Here is a 23129-nt window from a genome sequence, read left to right as displayed (position 1 = left end):
TATTTTGTAGCATTACAGAACTAGTTCCATTGATAGGAAATATTAAAATATTTAAAAGGTATGTGAACCGTTAAGAGAGAAAATGTTTTCTATTTACTTGTGACTTTTTCAAGTAAAATTACAAAATACCTTTCTACAAAATACCTAAATTCTACAAAATACCTTTACTGTTTTTGCCCTTCTAATTTATCATTCAAACTCAGCAAAAATATCAGTATCCCCAAAAAACTAAGAAACCTTTATATCTCAAAAGAAAAAATTGAAACAAGTCTGTCATAAGAAAAATAAACTTACATTTTCCTTCTTAAAAATTTAAAGTCTCAAAAGACCTTTTAAAACATGTATTCATATGTCAACAAGCTATTAACCAAAAACTGATTTTGGTGGACTATATATTGTGGAAACATTCCATTGTAAGAATGATTCAGTCAATGCAAAACCTGCTTTATTTTCCAGTGCCTGAGTCAGGCACTGTGTGAATATTCAGCTAATCAATGTGTGATTTTGATAGAAATGATTTCTCAAATTCTAGTATTTGGCTTGAGTGTATTGTGGGTTGCTTTGCATAGACAAAGAATTTGGTTCACTTCCAGATGATTGCTTTCATTTCTTCAAGTGTTGCTTGTGGAAATCAGCATTCCAGTTTAGTTGTGAATTCTCAGAATGTAAGCAATAAAGAGCTCTCTACCTAGAATAAATAATCCACAGTCTATGAAACTAGAATCAGCCAGAACAGAAATAGTCCTTAACGCTAACACAGATTTCCTTATTCTCCTAACAAATATGTTTCACTGGGATCATTTAATTAATAAATGTATTTCGAGAAAAAGCATTAAAAAACACTAGTCAAAGAGTAAATTAATCCAAGAATGTAAAGCATTCAGCACAGAAGATTATGTCCTGTGAGTAGAAGGAATTTTCCTTCTAACTCACTTCTAACTTCTCACTTCTTACAGAATATAAATGAAAAGAAACTGTGTTTCAACATTTTATGAAGTGAAATAACTTTAGGTTCCATCCGATTTTTCCATTCCTTTATTGCTTTTTAGAATTTCAAATTTAAAGACAGATAAAAACTGGAAGATACTAGAAATGTCTGTTTTTCTGTTGCCTGGAGAAAGAGAGCTAGTGGTGGAAGGACTATGAATACCTGTGTAAACACCTTGATAAACAAGAGGGTCTCATGGGACAATCAGAAAGCAACTCAATTTTTTTTTTTCACTGTTCAGACTTACTGCATGAGGATAGCATTTACCCTGCTCCTTCATAAAATCTGGGACAAGCCTGTAACTTTCGGTCACTCAGAGATGATGAAAATTTCCCCAACAACTTCAAGGCCCAGATCACAGCCTCATTTCCATAATTAATATATCCAGCCTGATGTATTAATTAACACTCTAAATTTATAAGTTAATTGTCTCCCTCCTTGGACCCATCTGGCGGGCTTCCTGTAGTAGGAAATGATGGGAAGGTCTTGGTGAGATTCTCTCTCAGTCTAGAAGTTCTACCCTCTTTTTCATCTAATAGAGTTTTTGATCCTTCCATGGTTAGAATATGGACGAGGGCAGAGGAAGGAAAGTTTTACTTGAAGAAAGCTTTTAAGATTTGGCATCGACACTCTCGGGGCCTGGCGTCAGTTTCTGTCATGTCACTTTCGTGAGCTGCCTGGAGGTGCCTCATTTTTGGGGATCACTCACCATCAGTGGGCCTGACAGAGCTAACACATCTTCTCAAACTACTTCCTTATAATGTCTTCTAGAGCTCCTTAGACTCTGGCACATTGCTTCCACTTTCTTTCCGCTCAACTTTTCTTAGCTCTCAAGGCAGGGTTTTAGTAAGGCTTCTGTTACCTATGTCCCAAGAGGCTGACATTGAGGAATGTATTCATATGTCAACAAACTATTAACCAAAAATTGATTTTGGTGGAGAATATGTTGCAGAAACATTCTACTGTAAGAATGATTCAGTCAATGCAAAACCTGCTTTATTCAGGAAGCACTAGGGAAAGCGCTCAGGAAAACCTAGTCCCCTTTGCCCTGGGAGACATGCAATGCAGGGCCGTCCCAGTGCAGCTACTTCCTCCCTGCTTCCTCCCCAGGCTTTGGCCGGTCCAGGGTTATGAGCCTTGATTTCTTAGGTGTGAAGCAGACAGCAACCCTCTGAGTCTTCCCAGACACTAGGGACACGCCCTTTGAGCGCTGCCTTAGAAGTACCACTTCCTGGGCATGAGATAAGCAAGAAAGCAATTCCAACTTCTCCAACTTGGGAGGGGATCTCTGAGAAAACCAGCTCTAAGAGTTCTTTTTTCTTCCGCCTTCCCCTCAGACTCCCAAATGTTTTATGTGCTAAATGTGAGTAAGAGATGAGTAATCACAGAACTGGTCCTTGGCCTTCTCCTTTGAAATCTTGCATGTTTATCTTGTACCTCAATTAGAAAGTGATATTAATTATTTGGAGGCTTCATTCCACTGTAACATCCTGTTACATCTGGTTCTTTTTAGAGATTACAGTTTGGCTTCTTGTGTAAATAATTAACAAATGCTAGGGTTTATGTTTAAATTTTTGCTTTCTTGTTGATGAAAGCTGAGGAAGAGTAGATCAACTCACCCCATAAACACCATTCTGAAGATGCTACAATTATCTTGGGTGTTATCAGCTTTTGTTTTCTAGGACTTCATTCTAATCTTTCCTATATTTCTACCCTTATTTTTATTTATTTCTCTTCTAAAACCTTTTACTTATAAAATCCACATTTCAGTCAGTTTAAAAATAAACCCATGGGTTCTGGAAACCAGCTTTTTCAAACTTCACTGGAACTATGGTGTGTCATTTATTTATGCTTTCTTCCATGTCTTAAATGACATCAACTTTGAAGGAGTCTCTCTACTGAGTTTGCAGACCCCTTTCGTCCCTCCCTCCCTCCATCTACCCCTTTTTCCTTCCCTTTCTCTCCTTTCTTTTTTTTCATGACTCTTATATATTTATGTATTGAGTTTCTACTATGTGCTGGACATGATACCAAAATTTTAGGTATCTCCCATTTCATAAAAACAATACAACACGCACAGACACACACCCCTTTCCTTGATCTTATGTGCTTTTTAGTTACCACCTTATCTCTCTCCTTTTCTTATTTGCATTCATTGTGTCCTATATATTTCATAGCCCTCAATTTTCCTTCATTCGTTTCTTTTGGTTTCTTGTTTCTTATGAGCAGCTTCATTTTGGGGCTTAGAAACAGCCTGTTGCTTTTCCATAATGGTTGTCTCCGTGTGCTGTGGTTACTCCCATATGGGTGATGTGACCATGATCTCCGTCAGCAACTTGAAGGTTTTGTTCACCTGATACGTTCAATGATCACAGAATCCACTTCTGAATCCTGATGTTTCTGCATTTTTAGGCACATGTAGCAAAGTTTCAGCACTCTTTTTGAGCTACTGACACCATTTCAAACTGTACTCTAGTTGGAGGATGCCAGCCAGCTACCCCATTATATAGAATGCATGTGATATATTTAAGAACAAAATAAAACACTCCCTCAGCCCATAAACCTCTACACTTATTGGCATGCCTCTCTGCTCTTTCACAGCCAAACTTCTTGTAAGTGTTATTCATACTCTACTTTCTCACCTCCCATTTACTCTTAAATGCTTTCTAATTTAGCCTTTGTACTCATCCCACTGTTTAAATTGCTTTCATGCCAAGGTCCTTTTTGCTAAATGCATGGAGCCTTTTTTATTCTTTATTCTGTTTTACTTCTTGGCAGTGTTTGGCACTGTTGTCTGCTTCCTACTTGTAAAAAAAATGGTCCTTTCTTTTGCTATTCATTCCCCTACCCTCATCCCTGTTTATTCTTGTGTTCTTTCTCCATATTTTTGGAGAATTTTAAAATTCTGACCATCCTTAAAAATGTGGATTTTCTTAGGGGTCTTTCCACTTTTAAACCATTTACTTTGTCACCCTAAATTCTCAAATGGTACAAGTTTATCCTCTTCAGTCTTTAACTTCCGTCATTATCTAATAAACTCCCAATCTATTCTCTTAGGTGGCTCTTCTGAACTCTAATCTCTCCTACAGCTGCTGCTGCTGCTGCTGCTAAGTCGCTTCAGTCGTGTCCGACTCTGTGCGACCCCAGAGATGGCAGCCCACCAGGCTCCCCAGTCCCTGGGATTCTCCAGGCAAGAACATTGCAGTGGGTTGCCATTTCCTTCTCCAATGCATGAAAGTGAAAAGTGAAAGTGAAGTCGCTCAGTCATGTCTGACCCTTAGTGACCCCATGGACTGCAGCCCACCAGCCTCCTCCATCCATGGGATTTTCCAGGCAAGAGTACTGGAGTGGGGTGCCATTGCCTTCTCCGAGTCTCTCCTAACCAGCTACCAGTTGGGTATATCCACTTGGATTTCCCATGGAAACTTTAAATTTGTTGTCCAGTATTGAAACTCATCTTTTAAGCTTGTTATTCATCATTTGTCTGTTCTCAGTGAAAGATAACATCCTCTCCACATGGTTCAAGCCAGAAATCTGGCTCCCTTTCTCTCACACCCACATGCAATCAGCCCCCAAGCCATAGTTCTGTCTACGCTGTTGCTCTGATCTCTCTGCTTCTATAATCCTGCTCTCTCTCCAGCCCTGACCATTCTGCACCCTTTCTTAGCATACGGCAGTAGCTTCTCAACACCTCTCCAGGACTTCCATATTGCCTTCCCTTCTGGACGTGGTCCAGACAGAGGGACCTTCCAGCATCAGCTTCCACAGCCCCTTCTGGAAATGTCTACCTCCAATCACATGATGGTGGACCTCTGAGGCCCTACGTTTATTACTTCTTACTGATGATAATCCAATAGGAGGGACACGTGAGTTAGTCAGATACTCTTCCATGGGAACTGGGGTTAATACTAAGAACTGTTAATGAAATTTTATTATATATTTTGCCTTGAAGAATTAAACCATGTGGTAGTTATGAGGCAGTATCTGCTGCCATGTGCCGTGCTGTGCTTAATTGCTCAGTCATGCCCAACTCTTTGCGACTCCATGGACTGTAGCCCACCATGCCCTTCTGTCCATGGGGATTCTCCAGGCAAGAATACTGGAGTGGGTTGCATGCCCTCCTCCAGGGGATTTTCCCAACCCAAGGATCTAACCCAGGTCTCCTGCACTGCAGGCAGATTCTTTACCATCTGAGCCACCAAGGAAGCCCAAGAATACTGAAGTAAGCAGCCTATCCCTTCTCAAGGGAAACTTCCTGACACAGGAATTGAACTGGGGTCTCCGGCATTGCAGGAGGATCCTCTACCAGCTGAGCTACCAGGAAAGCCCACCATGTGCACACGGAAGCAAAAAATTTAGCTCAAGGAGAAAGAAGGGAGTCTCTATACAGTAAGGAGCAGAGATAATACTCCATTGCCCCAGAAAGAAAGAGCAGCAAGGCTGACTTCTGATGGCTTTAGAGTTCCTAGCTCCAGCGCCTCATGAGGCTCATCCAGTCTTTCAGGTTCATGATTTATCCCTGAGTCTATTATTTCACAGAATGGATCTGAGCTCCCCAGCTGGTATGCTGAAGATCTGTACTTCGATATTCACTCCTCAAGCCCTTAGGGCAGCTGGAGTCCCCACGCTGATTGCCTCCTGCCAAAAGCAGCCTCATCTTTTGTCCCCAGGGTGCTATACAAATATTATCATTTTCCTTCTGTGCCAGGATAAAAAAAAAAGGTGGAAAAGCACTATAGTATATAGTTAAGAAGTTTCTCCCTTTTGCTTAAGTCAGCTCAAGTGGGATTCTGTTCCCCCTCCCTCCCACCACCAAGAGCTTTGACTAAGACATCTTGCCAGATGTAGGCTTGAGCTGATTTTTCTCCAATGTAAAACTGTACAGTGCTTCTCTAATATTTTGGGGGGTTAGTTCGCATTCCTTGATATAACATATAAAGAAAGAAGGTACTATTTTCAGTGAAAAATATGCCAGACTTCCTATAATTGTGGGTTATTGCACATGTGTTGTAATACTTCCTCCACTCCTCTCTCTGCTTAGTTAAAACCTACTGATTTGTTATTTTTGTTCTTTTCAATCTAGATGTCATGTGCTTTGGAAAGTATTCCTCTGACTTGCAAATTTAAGGTTCAGTATCCCTCCTAAGCTATGCCTTCATAGAAGACTATGGAATAGGCTGTATTTCACTGAAAAGTAATTTCCCATTAGCTTACCTAATCCTTGCCTTGAAGGCAGAGTCAGTATCTATTTTGTTTATTATTGTACTCTCAGAAGCTAGCATGGGAGGTGAACAATAAATATTTATGGTGAGAGTGACACTACTGACAATTCTTGGTTTTTTCCTTATTCATTTGCTTCTTCCATTCCCTTTCAAAATCATTTGAAACTTTCCCCACTGTCTTCAAGCCCTCTTCTCACTCCCACCACTTACATGATCTCCTTTCCCACCCACTTGAGGACCCGAGGCTTCCACAGACACCCTTCCTCCACGCCCCATCCTTTCATGCACAGTCCCCTAATCTATGGTACAGTTTCCTCTATTTCCCCCAAATGAGGTGCTTTCCTTTCTGTTCACAAGCAACTCCATTTCCAAGTTCTTCAACCTACTTCATTCTTACCTTTTCCAAGACACCCATCATTCTTCTATATCTATCCTTAAAATCTTGACTCCTTCCCCTAAATCTATAAACACATGCAGTTTTTCCATCTTAAAAAATTAATGAGTTCTTTTCTCTGGGAGTACTGAGCTTAATTAAAGTTTTAAATATTCCCAATGCCTTCATATTATTTTGCTGTACAATCCCTTCTAAACAGAATTAGCAATTTTTCCTCTCCATTAAAATAAAATCTTAACCTTCAAGGTTGGCACCATTATATCCACAAAACTTTTCTTTGTCTTAACTGAATATAATCATTTCCTATACCTTTCTTGAGTCTTTTATTAAAATTTATCTCACATTGTAGTTTTTTAGCATATTTACCTCAACAACTAAGACTCCAGAGCAACAACTCAGTGCCTCAAAACTCTAATGTAAACTTATTGAAGGTAAAGACTATATCTTACTCATTTTTATATTTTAACAGTATCTGGTGTAAGTCAAAAGGTAAGAAAAATAGTATAATAACAGTGATAATAATATTTAATATCATTTACCATGTTCTAGGCAATTTTCACAAACTGTCTAATTTGCATGAAAACAATTGAAATGTACTAATATTATCCCATTATAAAAATAAGGCAAGCTACAAAAGGCATATATTTGTCATAATGGAGGTATAAGCTAGAATATTGATTCAACCACCCATTGGCAATTAGCTCTAGAAAGCTATTTAACCTTTATACATCTTATCTGTGGTATCTCATAAGGTTGTTGTAAATATCTTCTTTGGTACATGAAGATACTCAATAAATACCTGTTGAAATAAGTTAAATATCTCTACATCTGGTTTTCATCACAGATAAGGATAAAGAATACATTGTTCCCATGTGCCTTGTAAATTGTTAATTGAGTCTTGAAATATGGTTTTGCCTGTCCTACCTCTGTAAGTGTATTGAGCCTACATAGAATATTTGGGGACATTGAAAGAATGGAGTGGATGACGTGGCCCTGTCTCATCATTTCTTTAAACAACCAAGAATGCACTAATGGCAGAAGCCGAGAGTAGAAAATGAAAACATTGGCATTATTTCCAATATGATGATGTTTCAATATATATAATATATTATGCAAATATATTTTAGTAAAGGGCTTCCCAGGTGGCACAGTAGTAAAGAATCTGTCTGCAATACAGGAGACATGGGTTCTATCCCTGGGTCAGGAAGATCCCCTGGAGAAGGAAATGGCAACCCATTCCAGTATTCTTGCCTGGAAAATCCCTGGACAGAGGAGCCTGGTGCTCTACAGTGAGTAGGGTAGCAAAAGAGTTGGACACGACGTAGAAACTAAACAAAACATTTGAGCAAAACAACCATTTGTTAGCAGTGGATTATGAGAATTAAAGTTTACAGCACAAAGAGAACAGCTTATCTCTGCTCCACGATGCCTGGGGCCTCAGTTGGGAGACTCAAGGCTGGGGGCTGGAATCATCTGGAGGCTCATAGCTGGCAGTTGTGACTAGATATCAGTTAACAGAACTCCGTTTTTCTCCATGTGGAACTGTGAATATGTTCTCCCATGTGGGCTAGTATGGGCTTGTTTACTGCATAGTGGCTCAGTGACTGGGTCAGAGAGAGAGGGCAGAGAAAGAGAAAGGGATCTTGATCAAGTCTTGATATCCCATTACATGAAGAGTATGTAAGATGGGACATATATTGGTGCAGCTGTCTTGGGAAAATACAATCAGCCATAGAAGAGATATATACATAGTTGGCATTTCTGCCATCACTAAGATTATTAAATGTAAGCTTTAAGTTGTAAGCTTCAAGGTATAAGCATATAAAAATCAAGGTGATGTGTTTGAACGTTTTTTATCTTAAGGTTGACATTTTAATAACATATCCAATATTTATTTGTTCCAAGTACAATAAAAATGGCAAGATTTCATTTCAGGTGGTAGGCAAAATGATAGGAGGGAAATACTCTGGTGCCTTTTGAGTTATTACAAATTAAATACTTTAACAGTTACATTGCCTGCTTTCCCAAGGATGTCTCCATTCCCAAATTTTCTTCCCCAAGAATATATTTTCTTTTCCCATAATATTTTCAAATATTAAATGAAATAGGGACTTCCCGGGTGGCTCAGTGGTAAAGAATCCACCTGCCAATGCAGGACATGCAGGAGACACACATTTGAGGTTGGCAAGATCCCCTGGGGGAAGAAATGGCAACCCACTCCAGTATTCTTGCCTGAAAAATCCCATGGACCGAGGAGCCTGGCGAGCTACAGTCCATAGGGTACACAAAGAGTCAGACACGACTGAGAATGTGTACATGCAGATGAAATAGAAGAGTTGGAATGTTTTACTATTGGCATTGGTTTGATGTCATTCTTCTTAACCCAAATATTATATTTTGTCTTTAAACTAAAATGTTAAAGATTTCATCCTTAATCTTTCAAGAACGCCTGTCAGAGGACCATAGTAGAGAAAACAACTCTTAGGGTCACAAAGTCAAATTTTGATCCAGATAAAGAACCAGCCAAATTAGTACTCCAGAAAGAAATTCAATTTTCTACCCTTTACTGTTTTCATCACAACCTTTTTATGCATTTTTCTTCCTCATTTGATCTGAAGTATCTTTAATAGTCTTTTATTCCAGAATTAGAGTTACCTGTTAAATATTAGAGCTGCTCAGTAAGGTAACATATTTACAAAAGAATTTAACTGATATTTATAGTGCTCCTTCGTCAAAGCAGAATTTGGTTAGAGAATGATTGGGGAGTCACAAGTGCTGGCATGGAAGGGCTATACAGACTGAGGATGGGACACCTGAAGTCAAGCTTCATCCATTTCTGTCTCTTGCCTGGGCCCGTTTTGTACATAGCCTTAGCTTAGATGTAGAAGAGAATAATGAAGTTGAACAGAAACACGTAAAGTATTAAGCAATATGAGTGTATGGAACAGACATTCCAGGGTAATATAATTTCAAGAAGAGGAACTGAGCTATGGGATGGTGGAAGAATGGCAGCAGACCAGCTAACTTGACAGATAGAGTTCAAAAGTTTATGCAAAAGTTTTGGCATGAAAAATTGATGTATATATGAGTCATGGGGCTTGGTCTATGGGAAGGACCAGCTATTTTTCAGGTGAGACCTCAGATAGAGATGGGAAATAGAAAGTTACCTTTGAATGTTTTAGGCCAATGACAGTATCCCTACATTTCTGGAATTCTTAAGTCTCTATGATCCAAGAGAATGAGGAGCTTCTAGATGATCTTATGAAATATTTTGTCATGAAATTTATTGCATGATGTTCAGGATATTTATCTCCTTGCTTAGCTAAAAAACTTAAATATCCTATATATTTTTAAAGCTGAACACTTACATATATCTTGATACTATGATGAAAGAATAACTCCTGAGCTAACATTTTAGACAAAAGAGAAAATGATTGGAGAAATATGGTAAGTATGTAGATGGAAGAGGATGTACAAATTAACACAGATAAAGATCAAAGATATAAAATGTGTGAAAATGATCTTTTCAGCTATGAAGCACTGCTGCTGCTGTGCTAAGTCGCTTCAGTTGTGTCCAACTCTTGTGACCCCAGAGATGGCAGCCCACCAGGCTCCCCGGTCCCTGGGATTCTCCAGGCAAGAACACTGGAGTGGGTTGCCATTTCCTTCTCCAATGCATGAAAGTGAAAATTGAAAGAGAAGTCACTCAGTCGTGCCCAACTCTTAGCAACCCCATGGACTGCAGCCCACCAGGCTCCTCCATCCATGGGATTTTCCAGGCAAGAGTACTGGAGTGGGGTGTCATTGCCTTCTCCGTATGAAGCACTAAAGAAGTACAAATATAAAGGTAGTGGTATTGTAAAGAATATTGTAATTTGCAGGAAACTTTGGTTATAAGAACAAAGCTGAGTAGAAGGCTCTGAATGATTCAAATAAATATTTTTTTTTTAATTTTATTTTATTTTTAAACTTTACATAATTGTATTAGTTTTGACAAATATCAAAATGAATCCACCACAGGTATACATGTGTTCCCCATCCTGAACCCTCCTCCCTCCTCCCTCCCCATACCATATTTTTTGAAATCAGTTTTTAAAAACTTCTTAAATAGTTTTTGACTTGTAAAGTTTTTCTACAAAGGAAATGCATACATTTTTAAAAGAATGAACAAGTGTTAATTTATTCTCCATTTACCTCCCTGTGTTGACTTTCAGAATCATTATTTTCCCACCATTCTTTTAATATAGACTTTAATCTTTTCTACTCCTAATCAGCTTTTCATAGAGCAATATAAAGACAGGATAACAGGGCACACGTATCACAGAAAAGTCTCTTTGTCCCACAGCAGTAGCTAGGTAGATGTTAGACAATTATGAATTAAAAAGCATAATAATCATTAAATGTAGTACATCAAGGAAATTATGTAGCAGAACTAATTACTGTTCAGGTATTTCATACTTTTATCAAATGATTGAAGTTTCAAATGATTACTGGTCTCTAGTGTAGTTGTTTAGCAGCTAAACTAGATTGGAAAATAATTGTTAAAACAAAACTGTAAAACACCAACTTGGTTCTTACAATATGTATTGGCTCTGCCCACCGTAACCCAGGCAGCTTCACTTCCAACAACAGGAAAAGAGGATGAAATAAAAGGAGGAGAGTTTAGAGGTGGAACTCTCTGGATTTAAGGCTGTGATTCCTGGTTCTGGGATCTCATAGCTCTCAGAATTTGGACAGGTGGCAAAATTTCTCTGAGCCTTATTTTTCTCATCTAGAAATAAGAAAACTTGTTATTTTTTACATTACAAAGTTTTGGAAAGGGTTAAATTGGTTCAACTATGTAAAAGGCAATATATTTTGTAAATAGAATTGTAGCCTCTAACCCTTTGGATAGATCAGGGGCTATAACTCTGATATGCAAACTCCATCTGATACTGGTTGATTTACTCAATTATCTCTCATTGGTAAAACTACTTCCACATTTTTCCCTTCCTCGGTATGTTGCACTAAGTTGGTATAAAAACACAAATCACTTTTATTCAACACATTAATATTAAATGAAATTTATGTTTCAGGGGAATAGAGCTCACATGACTATATGTAACATAAATAAGAATAATATTAACATAAAAGATACTATGTAATATGAGAAATAAATGATAAATGTATAAGTTCATGTTTAATTCCATACACAATTGTCTTTATGCCCATGTTCTAGCTTTTAATAGGTTTCCCTGATATCATTTGGGCCTTGGGGACAAGGACTGTGTCATCCCCAAGCCTGGTCTAATTTATTTAATCATATAAAATGCATGTTTTCATTTTCAAATGAGTAAAGTGCTGAGAAAATAGTGTTGGCCATGTTGCATATAACAAAAGTGTGGATGCTAAGAGCCAGTGTAATTTAAGCAAATGGCTGTGTTTACAGAGTAGCAAAACTAATGCTTTCTGACAGTTGCTCTGGCCTTTATCTTAACCTCTATTTTCCCAGTTACAAATAGAAAGTAGAATATTTAAGCTGCCCTGGAGGGATGCTAGAGATGTATTATGAGTATCAATCCCTGCAAGTGGAAAATCTCAAGTTCAATCTTGATAATAAATTTTGGTTTTCTTCGCTGTTGTTCATTTACAATATCATGTATGTGAAAGCCTTTGCATCTTCACTTACAGATAGAACAAGAAGTCAGTGATCTAAAACTGCATAGACCATTTTAGACTTTGAACATACAAAATATAAATGTGAAATATATCATTCCATTAAAGTTCTGGCAATGTAATATATTGAAAGACAATATAAACAGCACTAAATGTGCCAGGGAGGACTCCTGGCTTTGTTTTGTCCTTTCCACTCCCTGGTCCAGTAAACTTGGATAATGTGTATCTCTAGTCCTTAGTCAAGTCTGATAAAACGAGATTATGTGAACATAGGTACTGCATCAGATGATTTTTATGGCCCTAAGATCTATGGTTATGATATTGTTAATGATTTTAACCAATGGCTCACGGCCTATTGGGGTAAAATTCAACATCACAAGAATGCTTAATATCCTTCCATCAGAGACCACTAAAATATTATCCTGAGGTTATAATCTTCTGTGTGAGACTAATTCATTTAACAAGAACCTATTAACTATCTACTGTATGCTGAGTGTTCTCTGACACCCTGGGGGGAAAGGGAAGAGAGAAGATGAATTTGTAAGTCACATTGCCTGCTCCAGGGGGTGTTTCCAATTAAGAGGGCAAATAAACAAACAATTAGGTACAGTGTGATGAGTATGATGATGGCCATTTGCCCAAGAGAGTTGAGTGAAAAATGGAAACTCTGGGATAAGGTTGTTAGACCAGTATAATAAACTTGTAGGTGATTCATACTGTGGGGTGGTATGATGGATGTGCCACTTAACAAGGAGCCAGAACATTAAGGCTTACACTTAGAATTCTTACCAAATTCACTTACTATCAACTCTGCCTACTCCTACAGCAAATGACATTAGTCTTTCCATATGGAAAATGGAAGGGTTTATACTACACAGTTTCAAATTCTACTATAACTCTAAAACACAAGCACTCTCTGACAGGTATGCCGATTGATTTCTGATATTCATACTCTTTCTCAGAGTAGTTGTTGTTCAGTCACTCAATTGTGTCTAACTCTTTGTGACCCCACGGACTGCAGCATGCCAGGCTTCCCTGTCCTTCATCATCTCTGGAGCTTGCTCAAACTCATATTCATTGAGTTGGTGGTGATACTACCCAACCATCTCATCCTCTGTCGTTCCTTTCTCCTGCCCTGAAACTTTCCCAGAATCAAGATCTTTCCCAGTGAGTCAGTTCTTCGCATCAGGTGGCCAAAGTATTAGAGCTTCAGTTTCAACATCAGTCCTTCCAATGAATATTCAGGACTGATTTCCTTCAGGATTGACTGGTTTAATCTCCTTGCAGTCCAAGGCACTCTTAAGTGTCTTGCCCAACACCAGAGTTCAAAAGCATCCATACTTTGGCGCTCAGCCTTCTTTATAGTCCAACTCTCACATCCATATATGACTACTGGAAAAACCAAAGCTTTGATTATACAACCTTTGTTGGCAAAGTAATATCTCTGCTTTTTAATATGCTGTCTAGGTTGGTCATAACTTTTCTTCCAAGGAGCAGGAGTCGTTTAAGTTCATGGCTGCAGTCACTATCTGCTTTGATTTTGGAGCCCAAGAAAATAAAGTTTGTCACTGTTTCCATTGTTTCCCCATCTATTTGCCATGAAGTGGTGGGACCGGATGCCATGATCTTTTTTTGTTGTTTTTTTGAATGTTGAGTTTTAAGCCAACTCTTTCACTCTCCTCTTTTACTCTCATCAAGAGGGTCTTTAGTTCCTCTTCACTTTCTGTCATAAAGGTGGTGTCATCTGCATATCCGAAGTTCTTGATATTTTCCCCAGCAATCTTGATTCCAGCTTGTGCTTCATCCAGCCTGGCATTTCACATCATGTACTCTGCATATAAGTGAAGTAAGCAGGGTGACAATATACAGCCTTGACATACTCCTTTCCCAATTTGGAATCAGTCCATTGTTCCACATCTGGTTCTAACTGTTGCTACTTGACCTGCATACAGATTTCTCAGGAGACAGGTAAGGTGATCTGGTATTCCCATCTCTTTAAGAATTTTCCTGAGTTTGTTGTGATCCACACAGTCAAAGGCTTTCGTGTAGTCAATGAAGCAGAAGTAGATGTTTTTCTGAAACTCTTTTGCTTTTTTTGTGGTCCAAGGGATGTTGGCAATTTGACCTCTGGTTCCTCTGCCTTTTCTAAATCCAGCTTGAACACCTGGGAGTTCTCGGTTCACATACTGTTGAAGACAACTTGGAGAATTTTGAGCATTATTTTGCTAGGATGTGAGATGAGTGCAGTTGTGCGGTAGTTTGAGCATTCTTTGGCATTGTCCTTCTTTGGGATTGGAATGAAAACTGACCGTTTCCAGTCCTGTGGCCACTGCTGAGTTTTCCAAATTTGCTAGCATACTGAGTGCAGCACTTTCACAGCATCATCTTTTAGGATTTGAAATAGCTCGGCTGAAGTTCCATCACCTCCACTAACTTTGTTTGTAGTGATGCTTCCTAAGGCCCAGTTGACTTTACACTTCAAGATATCTGGCTCTAGGTGAGTGATCACAGTGCCATGGTTATCTGGGTCATAGAACTTCAATTTTATTTGAGGTTACAGTATTCAGATAAGAACTTGATTCCCAGGTCTCTCTCTTAAAAAAAAAAAAAAATAAGGATGACCTTGTAACACATTCGAGCCAGTGGAAACAAAATAGAATGCTTTATTTTCCTGATATAGATGCTACCCTTCCTCCTTTTAACTTTCTTCTTCTTTCTGTCTAGAATACAACACAACGCAATGAAAGCAAATGTCACTGTTAGGATGGAAGAGCAGGAAGCTATATAACGAGGCTACATTTCTAACAGATCTCTCTGACCCCAAAAGCCCTACTTCCAGTCATGTTACCTAAGTAATATTTGTAATCTGTTTTTTTTGTTATAAGCAGCTAAACTCAATCCTAACTTATATAGATCCTTAAACTTTAGGATCAAAAAATGGGATATTCTGAATTCAGAAACTGAGCTAGTTCTATGTATTAGTTATCTGAATATTTGTATGTATATGTGTATGAGCATCTAAGTGTATACACACACACACACACATATATGAAGTGAAGTGAAGTGAAAGTCACTCAGTCGTGTCCAGCTTTTTGTGACCCCATGAACTATATAGTCCATGAAATTCTCAAGGCCAGAATACTGGAGTGGGTAACCTTTCCCTCTCCAGGGGATCTTCCCAACACAGGGATCGAACCCAGGTCTCCCACATTACATGTGGAATCAGGGAAGCCTATATATATATATATATAAATGTCATATATAGATACTCTATAAGTTATAAGTCAATAACTCCAAGATTTATATCCTCACTCAAGACTTCTCTTCTGACCTCTAAGCCAACTGCCATCTTAATATCTCTTCCTGGATGTCTTAGAACTCCCTCTAACAAAAGAAGTACCCAAATCTAACACTTAAAATACACAGGCACACTCCCAAACCTAAATGTTTATCCGGGCTTTGACATCTTCTTGTTAGCATTTCCATCCAACCAGATACTTGGGCCAGACAATTTGGAATTATCTGCGACAGTCTCTGTTCCTATGCAAGATAGAGCCCAAGTTTCTTATGTTTCTCTCTTGGTGTACTTGCTAGGTGATTTCTCTGGATCTCAGTTTTATATTTTGTAAAATAAATACGATAATAGTGAGGGCAGGAGGAGAAGGGGGTGACAGAGGATGGGATGGTTGGATGTCATCACTGATGCTATAGAAATGAGTTTGAGCAAACTCCAGGAAATGGTGAAGGACAGGGAAGCTTGGCATGCTGCAGTCCATGGGAGTAGGTTAATACTTAATGACTGAACAACAACAATCTATAGTTTGGATTGTTTAGAAGATTGCATTGGCCAACACATTTAAGTATTAGAACGATGCTTGACACATGCTAAAGTGTTCAAGAAAAATAGTAATTTTTAAAAATACAAGTAATATGGTAATTATGGTTGTCACAAATTTATGTCCCTTGATGAGTGAATATGGATAAATGTATAATTTTATTTTGATTTGTTTTAATATTCACTATGAATGTTGTGAGTCAGGTTCTGTATGTATACTTCAATATATACCTTGGAAGTAAACTGAAAAATTAATGGATTGAAACTATATGCGACAAATATTTAATGAGCACATTCTATGGCACTTTTCTCAGAACGGAATATACCATGGTGAAATGTGAAGTCCATATTATTACTTTGAAATTCCATGTCTGCTTCTTCATCAGTAAAATAAAATGATTGAATTGGAAGTAGATGACATCTAATTCCTTATGATAATAGAGTATCAGAATATATAATTATGTGAAGGACTATACTATCAGTGGAAAGGCATGAAACTGGAGCATAGAAACCCTTGGATGTTAGGCTAAGTGTGTGGCCACATTTGGATATGAGGTAGAGAAGCATTAAATATTTTAAGCTGAGACAGTAAAAGTTATGCTTTAGGACATTTATTTGAGAAGTATTGTATAGGTCGGATTGAATTCAACATTTTCACAAATAGAAATATCATTCACCCAAGGATGGGAAACAGCAATCACTGTTAGCAGTGTGCCTGGAGGAGACAGAACTCTGGGGAACTATGCAAAAAAGGCTGTTCATGGTATAGCATGTGGCTGAAACGAAACCCCTCTAAATCTGGGCTTGTTTTGGTTGAAAAATATTTCTACAGGCATAATATAGGTGTGTATAAATGTGTGTAGTGTATGTGTATATAAATAAAAAGGTTTGTGTCTTACATGATTTTCATGCCAGGAGCCCAACTAGAAGGTTGCATGGAGCTGCGAGACATCAGCATGAGACTGCCCAGTTTACGCCTTCATCTGGGTCCAGGCATGGAGGCAGGAAACACTATTTAGTAGGGCAAGAATTGTACCTGGATGCTGGCTCACCAAACATTGGGCTTAGTGTGTGCCCAAGCCGCTGTACATTTGTCCCCAGTAAACATTGTGCCTTCCTGGACTGCGTTTGCTTGGGCTGACTGCCCAGGTTACACCAGCGATCCAGTGTAAGCAGCCACAGAGCAGCAGGCAGGAACATGACCCTTCCTCTGATAGAGCGTACTTTCCTAGATTCTCTCCCTGAGTCGAAAGTAACTAACATGGACCCTCTGGATTAAGATGTCACTCCTGGGAGTCTGAAAGCAATTAGTACTGAAGGATTCTGAAAAATGGAATACAGTCTTTAAAAAAAATATAATTTGAATGGAAGAAATGTGACTTAATTTTGTCTCTCATGCTGGTAAGTGGGACATATTGACTGAATTAGAATGGAACTCTGAAGGTGATAATATCATAAAAGATTAGGATCAAGCAGTAGAAGTATCAGAGATGTCAAGATTTTTGGAGTGAAGCTTCACTTTTTGTGGTGTGAGAAATACTTTATACTCAAAGAACTGATTTATTTTATGTTTTAGTAATATGTGTTGTGTCGATTTTTAGCATCATGTCCGGTGTGCTTTTTTCAAACAGTGTACCATTTATTTAGAATTTTATAACATCTGCCCCCATGATCCATCTGGCAGAGACCCATTCATCTCTGAAAATCCAGCTCAGGTGTCACTTCCTTCAGGACTCTTTTATAGAACAGAAAGAATTAAGTCATCCTTCTTCTTTGATACTTTTATAAATGAGGCACTCTTATTGTTGTCCTTGTCACACTGCATTTTATTTATTCCTCCTATTAGACTATGAGCTTCTTAGTTATATTCATGTCAGAATCCTCATTGTCATCAAAGTGCCCATAGGATGTGTGTGATAAGTATTTGCTTAATGAATGAATAAAAGTTCAACAAAAATATATTGGTCACTAATTACATATTAGCACTGTGGCTGCAAGAGTAATCAATAGTGATTAGAAAAGTTAATGATCTCTGTCCATAGAACTTGCAGTATATAATGAGGAGGGGAGTTATATGAATAAAGTGCCATTTTACAACACGGTTTGTGGGGCATGTATCTATATTTGTATCTTTGGGGGCACACAGGATGAAAGTGCCTCTTGTGTCCAAATATTTGAATATTATATATTACCATCTTAAAAGTAGTGATATTACTCAGAATACAATAAATGTTAAAGCTAAAAGGGAAAAATGGCTAGAACTGTGAATGCCATGGAAATCTTAAGGTTAAGCTTTGTGTTTTTGAGTGTGTACCCTTTCAGTTATATTAATATTGAAAAATATTTTGAATCCAACTTTATAAAAATATGTATTTTTTAATGCGAACTGGGCAGATAACTCTTGGACAATATACAGTTGAGAGACTTAAGACACGATTGTTCTTATCATCTGTACTTAAGATGTACATTGTTTTTGTTCTGATACAGTAACTTAGAAAACACTTTAGAATGTTTACTTCTAGAGAATTTCATTCTAGGATAAAAGGTACATTTTAAGGTACTTCAGTTTCTTAGTAAAGATCGATGGTCATGTTACATGACAGAAAGCTTCTATCACAACCTTTCCTCCCAATCAAGAAATTGTAGCACACTGCACTTGTTGTCCCGTTTACTGAAAGATGGATTCACATTCTGTGCAGTAGAAACATATTTCTTTATGACTGCATCAATACTTACATATGCATTTAAAAATTAGGGGTGTATAATTAGCTGTGCATATGTACATTTGTCAGAGAAGGCAATGGCACCCCACTCCAGTACTCTTGCCTGGAAAATCCCATGGACGGAGGAGCCTGGTGGGCTGCAGTCCGTGGGGTCGTAAAGAGTTGGACACGACTGAGCGACTTCACTTTCACTTTTCACTTTCATGCATTGGAGAAGGAGATGGCAACCCACTCCTGTGTTCGTGCCTGGAGAATCCCAGGGACGGGGGAGCCTTGTGGGCTGCCGTCTATGGGGTCGCACAGAGTCGGACACGACTGAAGCGACTTAGCAGCATGTACGTATGTGCTTATGTGTAATTTGTAGGTTTCAACACTATTTGCTATGGTTGCACATGAAATATAACTAGAATTCCTTCTAGTCAAAATTGTATCTGAGAGCACCTCATAAGAGCAGGAATGAACATCTTGGCTTTTATCTTTTAACTAAGTCTACCTGACATAGTCTCTATTAAAGAGACTTTTTATTAAAGAGACTATTTATTAAGACTATTTTTATTAAAGAGACTATTTATTAAGAATTTTTTGACTTGTAAGTGGAAATGACGTTGCTAATGGCTAGGCTACTCCCAGTCAGTTATGTTCATCATGTAGGTTATTAGAGATGAAAACAATGTGCCTTGTTGTACATATGTTTGCAACATTTCAGAATAATTTCTCAGGGTGAGGATAGCCAAATATCAGTCATGAATACCATTATCTTTGTGTTGTTCTTTCTCCTATTTGTAGTATGTAGAGATTACTTTCAAAATTGGATGCTGCATTAAATTGTAAAGGTAAAAAACTTAAAGAACAACATTACAAGTTAGTGTTTGAATTCTAAAAAATGTAGCATAATACACTGCAATATGTCAACTGTAAAAAAACTTAAAAATTAAGTATTTTAGTTTCTCAAAATTATGCTCTGTTTTTTATTTGTTTCAATTTAAACTGACTCTTGGACAAGTGTGTTGACATGGATTCTGATTACTTTTTAGACTATAAAAGAAATTTCCCAATTTAGATAAATTATTTCCTGATAAAAAGTGAATGTAGAGTAACACATTGCATGTAACCACATGCCATGAATTACTCACTGCTGTACCTTCTTATTTTATTTAATTTTCTATATAATGACATATTGATGAAATGCAAATAAAGTGGTAGAAAACCTAATGGCACCATATTACTTGGAAAACATGAGTCTCTTTTCACTGACAGAGACCACTGAAATAATGCAATTGTGGTTATAAAGAAATGTAACTGATTTTTTACAAATTTAACCACTTATTCTAATGAGGGATCTTCATATCAAAGGACTTACCTAGGATGGTTTCCATTGCTCAATTTTGAAATTAAAAATTTGAAGCTGTCTTCAAAGCCATTTTTTCTCCCTGGTATAGTGTTTGAATTATTTCAAACACTATAATTATTATAGTTATATAATAATTAGTTATATAATATATAACTATATAATGCTAATGCTAATGCTAAGTCACTTCAGTCGTGTCCGACTCTGTGTGACCCCATAGACGGCAGCCCACCAGGCTCCGCCGTCCCTGGGATTCTCCAGGCAAGAATACTGGAGTGGGTTGCCATTTCCTTCTCCAATGCATGAAAGAGAAAAGTGAAAGTGAAGTCGCTCAGTCGTGTCCGACTCTTAACGACGCCATGGACTGCAGCCTACCAGGCTCCTCTGTCCATGGATTTTCCAGGCAAGAGTACTGGAGTGGGGTGCCATTGCCTTCTCTGAACTATATAATATGTAGTTATATAATAATTATAATTATATAATTATTATTATATAATTTATTATATAAATAGTAATACCAACCCTTCTAATAGATAATTAAGTCTTCTTAAACCTTAGCATTCTGAAAAAGTAAAAATATTCAGAAGGACTAAAAGTCTATAGTACCCCATTAGGGTAAGGCAGTACTCAAGCACTCCATTCATGGAAACAACTTTACTATTACTCATCTAGAAATGCTTCTGTTGCCAATATGTTAAGAACTAGTTTAGTTTTAAGAGACACCTGAATGTCATAAAAGTTCAAAAATTTTTGACATTTAGGGTTAAACAAGCTAGATTTAATTTGACTTAAGAAAGAAACAAGTCTGGCAATAAATAATGAGATATGTCATGTGTCTCATGAATTTTCAAGTAGAGGTTTTAAAATCATGTTTTGAATCCTGATTTTCCATCAGTAGGCCACACAGAATTTTCAGGTAGGTAGGAGGTAATATAATTTAAAAATCATAGTCCTTATAAGAGCTAAATTTTATTTGGAAATGAAGGATTGCTATTGTTTTCATAAAAGAATGAGAGAAAATTTTGTTAAAATCCTCTTGCTAAGATCAAATATTCAGGAGATCAGTTAAGAAATCATGTATCAGTGTTTTAATTATTTGAAGGTCTGACACTTATTTGTTATTTATATATTGAACATATAAGGCAAATTTAAACTGCTTTTCATATTATATACCATGAATACAATACATTATATTGAGACTGAACATGTATTTCATTTAAAAATAAATTTTGAAACTATTTACACTCCTGCTTAGAAATCTCAAAAGCATTGATTCCAACTGAAAAGTTAGAACAAGCTGAAAAACTTATAAAATCACATTTTTAAAATGCCCATCGGAAGTATGGTTTTGTAAAGAAAATTAGTGAACTGAAATTCAGAAAGTAATGAATCCCTCCTGTGAAAGAAGAGACCCATAGCTCTATGCACCCTTGGCAGAGCAATGGAAAGGAGAGGAAATTACATGAAGGAAAGAAGAGAATAGATGACCTTGTGATGAATTTGTAAAGGCTGGTATGGGAAGGCATGCTCATTTAGAATACCCAGGATCCTTGAAGAAAATTGACTACCCACAACTCTTTTCCAAGGTTCTTCATCAAGTACTAATAAGAAAGATTGAAATTGGAGCTGGAAAATGGAAAGAAACCCTTTCTGAGGTGTATGAGCTTCCTGAAGTCAGAGAAAGAATTGAGGGACACCCAGTAGCCCACTCTAAGCCTTACACTGAGCCCTGATGGTGACTATCTATAGCTAGGGGTGAGAACAGAAGAGAAATTCTTCTGGGATGCAGGTGCACTGAACACGCCAAAGGGACAGGAAACCTAAGAGAAATGCTCAAGGCCCTAGACCCCAAGCTCTGATGAAGGAAAGATTTTCTCCTGCCATCATATCATTTGAATCCTGTGGTAAATGGAATCTAGGTAAATTAACAGCAAAGACTGAGTCATGACATTTGAAAGACTAGATTGATGCTGGTGGTCAGAGAGAAGGAGCTGTGTACCCTTTTTTATGCATTAATGTAATTTACTTCAGTCTACTATTCTTTAGCCCACTATGCCTGGTATTCAATTAAAACTTCTGAAAAGTAAAAAATATATATATATATAGCTATTAATATGCTAAGAAAGAAGAGAAAATGTATGCATATCAAATGTTCAATTCAAACCAAGAAAGGCAGAAAAGGAGGGGAGACCTGTGCTAGGAGTCCCCATAAAGGTGTCCTACAATTCTTTTTATATAGAATAAAGTTACTGTAAAGTTTAACTTTACTCTTTAAAAAAGAAAAGAAAGCACAAGAGCAACACACAGAAAACAGGAACAGTGTAAATATATCAATAATCACCTTGAATATCAGTGGTTTAAATTTATCACTTAAAAGATGGAGATTATTAAAGTGTATCGAAAAACATAAGTTGCCAACTATATGTTGCCTACAAGAACCCTCCTTTAAATATAAAAAGCACATGGTATAAACGTGAATGGATGGAGAAAAAAATATACCATGTCAACATAATCAAAAGAAAGCAAGAGTAGCTATATTATATCAGAAAGAGCAGACTTCAAATAAGGAAAGTTAAAAGGCTAGAGAAGGGCATTACATAGTGAAGAGTTAATTTTTAAAACATAATTTTTAATGTGTATATGACCAACAAAAAATGATCAAATTACATGAAGCAAAAAAAAAAAAAGATAGAAAAGAGAAGGAAAAGATGAATGCACTATCAGAGCTGGATACTTAAATATTCCTAAGAAATAGAAAGATATAGTAGGCAGAAAATCAGTAAGGACATCATTGAATTGAACAACACCATCAATCAACTGGTTAGAATAACATCTATAGACTACTTCATCCGAGAACAGCAGAATACACATTTTACTCACGTCCACATGGGACATTTAGCAAGATAGATACATTCTGTGCCATAGAACACATTTTAACAAATCTAAAAGAATAGAAATCAGACA

The sequence above is a fragment of the Bos indicus x Bos taurus genome, chromosome 2 (genome assembly GCF_003369695.1).
Source record: "Bos indicus x Bos taurus breed Angus x Brahman F1 hybrid chromosome 2, Bos_hybrid_MaternalHap_v2.0, whole genome shotgun sequence".
Lineage (NCBI taxonomy): Eukaryota > Metazoa > Chordata > Mammalia > Artiodactyla > Bovidae > Bos > Bos indicus x Bos taurus.
Note: the sequence above shows the minus strand (reverse complement) of the source record.